Source organism: Maniola jurtina, chromosome 24 (genome assembly GCF_905333055.1).
Source record: "Maniola jurtina chromosome 24, ilManJurt1.1, whole genome shotgun sequence".
In the NCBI taxonomy this organism is placed as follows: Eukaryota; Metazoa; Arthropoda; class Insecta; order Lepidoptera; family Nymphalidae; genus Maniola; species Maniola jurtina.
This window is the reverse complement of record NC_060052.1, coordinates 1,214,318-1,224,553: the sequence shown is the minus strand read 5'-3', so window position 1 is coordinate 1,224,553 and position 10,236 is coordinate 1,214,318. Positions and strand designations below refer to the sequence as shown.

The 10,236-nt window shown below is 36.0% G+C and overlaps 1 long non-coding RNA gene across 1 annotated transcript; it reads right to left on the bottom strand.

The window, feature by feature from the left end:
- Positions 1 to 9,327: 9,327 nt before the first annotated feature.
- On the bottom strand, positions 9,328 to 9,516 carry LOC123877668. Its single transcript, XR_006798643.1, has 2 exons — positions 9,445 to 9,516; positions 9,328 to 9,406 (listed from the first exon to the last, which is right to left on the bottom strand). It is a non-coding gene; the product is annotated as an uncharacterized LOC123877668 (long non-coding RNA).
- Positions 9,517 to 10,236: the final 720 nt, after the last annotated feature.

Below are 10,236 nucleotides of genomic sequence, written 5' to 3'. Positions count from 1 at the left end.
AGTATAATTAAACTGTTTGTTCGTTGAGATTTACATTAAACGCCAGACAACATTAATCAAAATTATGACAGACAACACTATTGTAAGATTTGCTCAGTTTATAAATAACGCAGACAAAACTTAATATACATTTGAATAATGAATGCCAAATGATTGTTTCAAATTCCATTAGAAATTTAACATGTCTCGTGAAAGATTGAATGTTTATTCCGACGAAAATTACATAATACCTATTATTTAACTTACATAATTAAACAGGGATGATGACTACTGGTCAAATTAGTGACTTTTTATCAAACGTCAAAACGCTTGCTTAGTGAGGAAGCTTGTACGAAATTCACAGATGTGACGTCATAATCATTTGACATAATTTGACGTACTCTTTTAGTTAAATCGATAATTAAAAATGGTTAGCAAACTCAAAACTAACAGCGGACGTGGATTGTACGAATTTTGGGATACCCTCTATTTATAAACAAAGAAATAATTTATTTTTGACATGGTCATCATCCCAAATTGTAAATTATTTTTTGTAAATATAGTTTTAAGTAATCATAAACTACATGAACTTGTGTATTATTTAATGAAATGTATAACTATTTGATTTCTCTATAAACATTTACTGTACCAAATCATAATGTTAACAGGGCTCTCTCCGTCACTCGTTTCCACTCGTTTCATACAATCGTAGTTCCAATTTCATTTGAATATTAAGCAACCAAAGTCCATGAAATTTTGCAGACATATTCTAGAAACTAATATCTGTGTCTGTGGTGTTTTAGATTTTTCTAAAAATATGTAGTTTTAAAATTACAGGGGCTCAAAGATTTGTATGAAAATTTTTAAGACCGCGTAACTTTGAAACCGAATATTTTAACAGAAATCTGGAAAACCACAGACATAGATAATTAGTTTCTAGAATATGCCTGCAAAATTTCATGGACTTTGGTTGCTTAATATTCAAATGAAATTGGAACTACGATTGTATGAAACGAGTGACGGAGAGAGCCCTCTTAATAGTAACTGTATAGGTATTTTTATTTTATGTTTAGTACAAAATTATTCGGGATCCAGTTTTCAGGAGTTTCAATTAAATATTACTGTAAATAAAATAGAATTTATTTGTAAATTGATATTTGTACTTGTGTAGTAAATATATTAAAATTTAATGACTTAAATGTATGGTTTCATTTCTATGCATCAATCAGTCGATTACTTAGTTTATTTCTGAAGCACTAAAGATGGCCGCAAGTTCGTCCGTTTGAATTTAGGTTTTTAAGAATACTGTGGCCCTTTGATTTTCTGGGATAAAAGTAACCTATATCCTTCCCCGAGATATAAGCTAACCCTGTACCTTTCGTCAGAATCGGTTGAACTGTTGGGCCGTGAAAAGGTAGCAGAGAGACACACTTTCACATTTATAATATTATAGTATGGATAATATTAGTATGGACTTATAAGTAGAAGGTTAGATAAAAGAAAAAAGAATACCTAATTAGCTTTTTTATTGTATGAAAGTCTTGCTTGAGAATCATGCTTATTGAAAAGCAATGAAGATGTCTAGGGTGAAACGTGCATTACCTAAAAGACCCGAGAATCACATGACCAGAAGCGTAATTAGTAATTAGCGGGGGCCCAGACGACGGGGAAGACCTCGACAAAGCTGGATATCAGTAATATTGAACGACCTCAAAACAGTCCAAATAGACACAATGATGACCCAAAACAGAACAACTTAGGGAAATATGGTTAGTAGAGCCGATGTCAAATAACATGGAAAAAGGCTTTTTTTTTCTCTCGTCTGGCTTTACACTGATTAGCCAATGTCAAGTTTGCAGTTATTTACAAGTTTAGGGGAACTATATGTATAAGTATGGGCTTCGTCCGTGCCGGCGCCCGCTGACATACATGCAGCGCCCCTTTAGAGCGCTTCCCAGTCAGTTCCACCACCAATAAACACCAGCAGAACACAAAAACCAGCCACCTCTAACAAAAAAACACTCCAAAAAGTCACAACACGCGCGCCAGCAAACGCCACCACAGACGAAGCCCTGGAAAAAGGCTAGATCTATGTATTCTATATACAGGATTTAGGTACATACAAATCTTTGAAGTTTAAAGTTTAAAATTCAAATTATATTTACCATAATTGTTAAATGTTGATAAAACTATGGCAAAGCGAATCGCGAATCCAGCTAATCTAATGCAAAACACTAATTAATAATTAAAGTTTATCAATTGACGTCATTTTGGTCAACAGTCTCGATTTTTAATTGTTTATCACAATAATTCCCGATAATAGTTATAATGTTGTAATAAACTGGCCACTAATTTAAATAAGCCCATTAAAGTTAATTGTCTGATTGCTAGCCGGGTCGGGTCGAGCGATATGCGATCATGGATAGATTATACAGGGTGATCCCAGTTTTGTATCTTCATCATCAGTATCATAAATACTGATTGTTTGAAGATCAAATCCCATAAACAGTGATTGTTGCTAGTGGTGACATAATATGGATACGAGATATGGTCGGTATGGGCCTCATAAGAAAGCTTGAAATCACTCAGCGGGCGATAGAGAGAGCTATGCTTGGAGTTTCTCTTCGTGATCAAATCAGAAATAAGGCGATCCGTAAGAGAACCAGATTAACCAACATACCTCAACGGGTTGCGAAGCTGAAATGGCAATGGGCAAAGCACATAGTTTGAAAAACGATATACGTTGCGGTCCCAAGGTGTTAGAATAAAACCTAGCACTAAAAAGTGCAGGAGTTGGAAAAACCCCTCACTAAATGGTAGGAATTCAAAACTGTGGCATGTGGAAGTCTCTATAAGAATCCTATGTCCAACAGTTTACATGTAATCGGTTGATAATAATATGATGATGATATGAATATAGTAGAGAATTTCAGGCCTATATTTTAATTAATGCAACATCAGCCTGTATAAGTTTTTAGGCTTAAACATTGCCTATCAAAAACAATTTTTATCTTAATTATTATAATGGCAAATAATTTACCTACATCGGCGATCTTTGTCCTACTTTTGATTAAATTTAATTTAACAACTAATGAATTATTCACATTGCGTTTGTCTATATCTAATTGTAACTGATCAATGTTATTCGTTATTGCTTGATTCGCAATTTAAATTATGTTTATGTATATTATTTAATTTAACAGCTCGTTTACACAGGCTGCGTAAGCGTGGCGTAAGCGTAGACGTAGCGCGTACCATTGCGTTGTAATGTATGGAACTGTATGAAACATTGCATAGCGCTTGCGTGGCGTGAACGTTCACGTAGATGTAATGCGTGCAGTTATGTCTACGGATATACGCGCGTCACTACGCACGTGTCACGTGTATGTGCTGCATACGCAATTGGTGTGAATCTGCCTTTAAGGGTGATTACGCTCTGCATCCGATCCGAATCCGTGAAAATGCGTTCCGGAGTATAGTCCTAGAACTATTTGTATGGTAGCTCCGACTTCCATCATCCGAGTTCTCTCCGTCATTCGTACGCGTAGATTTAAATATTTTTTAAATCCCGATGGAACTATTTAATTTTCCGGGATAAAAAGTTACTTAAGTACATACATAATATGACAATTTCCTGGACGTAAGCTTCTTCTCGTTTAAATAGGTTAAACATATGGACTTTTTAAAAATCCCGTGGGAACTTTTTAATTTACTGGTATAAAAAGTAGCCCATGTCCGTCTCCGGGATGTAAGCTAACTCTGTACCAAATTTCATCAAAATCAGTCAAACTGTTGGGCCGTGAAAAGACTGACAGACAGACAGACACACTTTTTTCTTTCTTTCTTCTCTCTGGGCAGGTTTCCGCACTTAAACTTTTCCGTCTGTTGTGCGTGCGTTGGCCCTCTCCTCTAAGTCTTCACTCCAGCTATCCAAGCTCGCTCCAGAAGTCGAATAGATCGTCCAAGTTGCCAAGGCCTTCATGACGTGAGGTTGGGGATCCCAAATGGCGTTCTCGTTGTTCTGCCACGCCCGTGCATTCCAGGAGCACGTGCGTCGGTGTTTCATCGACCTCCATGCAGGCCCTGCACAGAGGACTGTCGGTGACACCTATAACGAAAAAGTGTTTGTTTAGTGGGCTATGCTCTTTTATGAGTTCCACCACCTCCCGAAGTTTACAGACACACTATCGCATTTATAATATTAGTATACCTAGATATAGTATGGATTAATAATTGAGAGCCAAACTACGTTATCACCACTTCAAATCAACACTCTGCAACATGAAATATTAAAGGTATATAATTATATCTTCAAATAGAAGACAAGAAGTATCAGTGTCCACATTTACAAGTAACTCGTTCACGTGCCATTGAGCTCAAATGTGAAACCCTCACCGCTTCATTACAGACTAATTAATATCAGTATGCTCACCAACGCCACTTAGACTAATAAATGTTATAGAAAGACTTTGATCAACTGATCAACTGCAGTTTTAAAGTATAAAGTCAAAGTCAAAGTCAGATCATTTATTCCAAATAGGTAACATTGTGTCACTTTTTGATTGTGTTTGTTAGATTTGTAAGATATGAATAAATGATTTGATTTAATTATTAACAAGATTTTTCTTTTGATCCTTTATTCACTCAATACCTTACCTTACCTCATATTTATATGGGAAGATAAGGAAAAATTCATAAATTAATGATGGATAATATCATCATCACCCACTCAAGTAAATAACTGTGACTAAATGAAAATAAAACTGCCCAACGGTAGGTATCTATCGGTTCTGCCACTTCAGCTTGATAATCTTTTAGCTATGTTGGTCTAAGTCGGTCGGAGCCTAAGTAACAGAATACTTAAACAAAAAATCCTTTCAATTTTTATCGACGAATCCGCTAAGCTATTTCTGGCTTAGTCCTCTTGCTTCACTTTTGACAACACTCTGTCTATAATAGTATCAGTTTAAGCTTTGCAATTACAGCGTAATTAAAAATAACTTATTAATTTGGACCCTGTGGCTCTTAATCGAGGGAATTAATCACGGCGATGGAGCGTGGTTGTTAATTTTCAGGCCACAGGGCGGCTTTGTAGAGCGACGACTTGAGACGCTCCGTTGTTACTGAAACGTTTCATGTTAAGACGATTGTACACTGTCGAGAATTTCGCAGTATTCAGAATAAACAAAACCAGTCAAGTGTGAGTCAGAACCGTGCGCCGAGGGTTCCGTACTCCGTTCCGATAAATCAAAAACTTATATGTATAAAAATCACACTAATATTATAAAGGCGAAAGTTTGTGTGTGTGCGTGTGTGTATGTTTGTTACTCCTTCACTCAAAAACTACTGGACGGATTTGGCTGAAATTTGGAATGGAGATAGATAATATCCTGGATAAGAACATAAGCTTCTTTTTATTCCGAAAAATCAAAGATGTCCCACGGGATTTCGAAAAACCTAAATCCACGCGGGCGAAGTCGCGGGTATCGGCTATTAAATAATAATCTGCTTTAGAATATACAGGTAGAGCCCTTTCATATGATACCTCGCTCTCGTTTCTCGCAAAGTGTTGGAGAAGACTAGAGCCAAACTTGTCCGACGTATAGAAACTTGCCTAGGTAAAGTACCATAACACCCCATTCAGCATGAATCTTCTTTTTCAGAGCACTCCCCTCACAGCTTCCAACAGAATTGGGATTCTCAGAGTGAAATGTGCCTAGATCTATAGTGTGTTTTATGCTAAGACTCCACTACCATAATGTGGCAGTAATTAAGACCTTATTTTACAATGACAATCAGTATGTATCAATAATATTATGACGATATGCAATAGCTCCGGTGGCAGTTTTTTCGCATATTTAAGACGATTACCGCGGTAATTTTTGCGTCAAATGGTCACTGACCACACTAAAATTGTTCGTTCAGTGTGTGACATGAAATGAATGCAACGGAAACGCTCGTGCTGACCAACATGGAGTGGCCAAATGAACTGGTGTTCGAATTTTCGGAATCATTCTAATTGAAAGCAAACTTATGGGATACCCGACAGAGAAACATAAGAATCGTATACAAAGTCTTCTTTTTTAAGTCATCTATTTAAGAGGGGTCTCTCCGTCACTCGCTCCATACAAACGTAGTTCGTCTCTCATTGGAATACTAACCAATAATACTCAATGGAATTTTGTAGAAACGTTCTGGGAAATAATATCTATGCCTGTGGTTTTCCAAATTTCCGTTAAAATATTCATATTCATTATACATATTTTTAGAAAAATCTAAAACATCACAGGCACAGATATTAGTTTCTAGAATATGTCTGCAAAATTTCATGGACTTTGGTTGCTTAATATTCAAATGAAATTGGGACTATTGGTATGGAGTAAGTGACGGAGAGAGCCCTGTTAAGAGTCTGGTTTAGCTTAGTTAAAATGTAAAAGATTCACTCCACTTCACTCCACTTCACTCCACTTCACTCCACTGGTGACGTTCAGGACCTCCGCCTAGTGTATAGGGTCCGCGAGGCACGCTCATTAGTTGCAGTCCAAGCGTGCTGGAGGAGTGGGATCTGTCAACTTGCCAGCGCCCGCCATTGCAGAATCAAATGGCTGCGATTGTTTCTTTTGGCCGCTTTTCTGTCAGCTGAGTGATTTCTTGCGTGACAAATAAATTGCATTTTTTATTGTTTGGTACATGATTGTAATTGAACTGGCAGGTATATAGGTATTTACACTGTATAATGTATAGATATGTATATGCAATCGTGTGTGGACGTTACAGTCATGTACTAAACGATTTTTTTGTTCGAAGCCCATTTTTCCGCGAAGAAAATCAGTCATGGATACCTACCACCGGCCACGGGGAGTACTGTGGTTATGGCGGACTCCGGTATTCTGTTATTTAATGTTGCTCCTTCATAGGTGGTTATAAAAACTATCCATACTAATATTATAAATGTGAAAGTGTGTCTGTCTGTCTGTCTGTCTGCTACCTTTTCACGGCCCAACAGTTCAATCGATTCTAACAAAAGGTACAGAGTTAGCTTACATCCCGGGGACGGACATATGCTACTTTTTATCCCGGAAAATTTAAGAGTTCGCACGGGATTCCTAAAGATGCATCCGCTTATCTAGAGGAAGTTTGCGTCCCTGTAATTGACAGGCATTTCATCCCGGAAAATGAAACAGTTCCCACGAGATCTTTAAAAACCTAAATCCACGCGGACGAAGTTGCGGGCATCCTTTAGTAATTAATAAATCTCTGGGTCTACAAACTTGAGATTTTTATGTAGTTTTTCTAAATCGCAGACCGTCCGCTAAGAAATGGGTGATTGATTAAAAAAAATTCTCTTGCAAACTTGTGGATCAGCTAGCAAGCAGTCTATACATAACTCAAAAAAAAATAATATAGGTATATAATAATAATAGTTTATTTTCAGGCAATTTTTTTTATATAGATATAAAGATAGTTGGTAGTTTATATAGATAATAAAGATAGTAGGTAAGTATATTATTTCTGAGTATTATAACTATTACAGTTAAAGCGCATTAAATCGACGTCCGTTCCATAAACGCATTGAACGTTTCCCAATCGGAGTCGTCGTAAATAATATAAACGACCATAATTATTTATTGCTTCGATCATAATAATTATATTGTAACAATTATTGTTCAGTAAAGGAGACATTTAGATAGCTTATCTCTGTATACAGAGACAGACATAAATATTTGTGTTAATTGTATTTATTTTTATATTATCCATACTAATATTATAAATGCGAAAGTGTGTCTGTCTGTCTGTCTGTCTGTCTGTCTGTCTGTCTGCTACGCTTTCACGGCCCAACCGCTGAACCGATTTTGATGAAATTTGGTACAGACATGGGATACATCCCTGGGAAGGACATAGGCTACTTTTTATCCCGGAAAATCAAAGAGGTCCTACGGGATTTTAAAAAACCGTAATCCACGCGGGCGAAGCCGCGGGCATCCTCTAGTTAATAATAAATCGAGTCTCGAGTTTTTGAAACACGCGTCCGATATAAGAATAATGAAATATATAATAAGTGTCGATAATGAGGGACTGTCATGGTTGATTATTTAATATTTCCATTTTATTATCATTTCATAAATATTGTGTAGATGTGCTTTATCAAATAACGGTTTATAATTAACCATAATAATTATAATAAAAACTATTTTACAGAAGTATGATAAGTGCCTAATTAATATGCAACTATAGAAGTTAAGTAGTAGTTTAATAAACAAGTTTGTAACCCCCGACCCAAAAAGAGGGGTGTTATAAGTTTGACGTGTGTATCTGTATTTCTGTGGCATCGTAGCTCCTAAACGAATGAACCGATTTTAATTTAGTTTTTTTGTTTGAAAGGTGGCTTGATCGAGAGTGTTCTTAGCTATAATTGAAGAAAATCGGTTCAGCCATTTGAAAGTTATTAGCTCATTTCTAGTTTTCTTATAGAAGTTAGAGTACACTGTCGCATTAGGACTTCCCTGTAAGAACAGTGTACATTATGTACAAAGAAACAAATAAGGTTTCCTAAAGGTTTTTCTAAAAGCACTAAGACAACTTTTTGCAATCTTCTCCTAAAACGTAAGTGTAAAGGAGTTTTTGAAGGGCTTACCTACTAATGTGTTAAATTGATTTCAAACTACGGAATATAATATATAAATATTCACACACATATTATATTCACACTTAGATGTAATATAATATTACATCTAAGTGGGAACAATGACATTTAAAAGTAGGGTGAGCGATATTTATATATTATATTATATTATATTATATTTCCGTAGTTTGAAGGCAACTTTAAGAGGGCTCTCTCCGTCACTCGCTTCATACAATCATAGTTCCAATTTCATTTGAATATTAAGCAACCCAAGTCCATGAAATTTTGCAGACATATTCTAGAAACTAATATCTATGTCTGTGGTTTTCCATATTTCTGTTAAAATATTCGGTCTCAAAGTTACGCGGTCTTAAAAATTTTCATACAAATCATTGAGCCCCTGTAATTTTAAAACTACATATTTTTAGAAAAATCTAAAACACCACAGACACAGATATTAGTTTCTAGAATATGTCTGCAAAAAGACAATGCCCATTCAGTATGAACAAATGTACTGTCTTCAAGATTTTTGTATCACCATCAAATCAAGTTCTATCTGTTCAATGACATCATCAGAATATTTGTAGAAAAAATTAGTGAAAACGGTTTCCGCATTTCAGAAATATTAACCATAAAAAATTACAATATTTTGAGGTTAGGTTCAGCTAAATAGTAAAAAAGGGTCTTTATAGGCTTAATAAAACAGACAGTTTCAGATTTTTTTAAACAAAATAGTCGAGTAGGTATTCGACTGATAGCAGAGAATGAAAAATATAGCCTTTTATTTTACGAATACTTACCTACCTAGTACACGTTCACATATAGGTACATCGCTGACCTACACGATTAACACCGATGACAGAACTCTACATGTTCTGTAGTAATAATTAGTATGAATGATTGGATAGTAATTAGGAAATAATATATCATCCGTATTGGATACAGGAAGTGGCAATTTGCAGGGCACATAGTTCGAAAAAACGATAGGCGTTTGGGTCCCAAAAGTCTTGGCATCACTACCTCGTAGCAGAAAGCGCAGCGTTAAAAGACCTGTCACTAGGTGGAAAGACAACGAGTCGCAAGAAGCCGCTGGATTCAGGCGGCACAAGGCCGTGGTCTGTGGAAGTCCCTACAAGAGACCTATGTCCAGTCGTGGACGTCTAGCGGTTGATAATGATGATGGTTGGATACCTAGCTTTATGAGACCAGAATATAATACATCTAGTGGGATGCTTTGGCTGTGGCTAATTACCACTCTACTGGATAATTCACTCTGAGCAAAGTCCTATAGCTACTCAACTCGGCGTGTAACATACACAAACCGAAATAAAAACATACTAAATAGAATCTAAACAAACAAAAAATATGGCGTCTATATGTATATCGCTAGGCATCTCGAACATAGACAGTATAGACTGGGGCTATGTACTCTTGCCGATAAAAAAAAAATCGATTCAACTTTCATCGACTAATTTTCTTCGAATTATGTAAGTACCTACATTAAAACGTGTTATTAATTACTCCGCATTTGAGAGGGTTAAAAAATCATATATGCGGTAAAAATAAAGATAATATTCACAGTAAAAATAGGCTCTAGAAATAATAATAAACAATTCAGAGTAACAAAACACAAA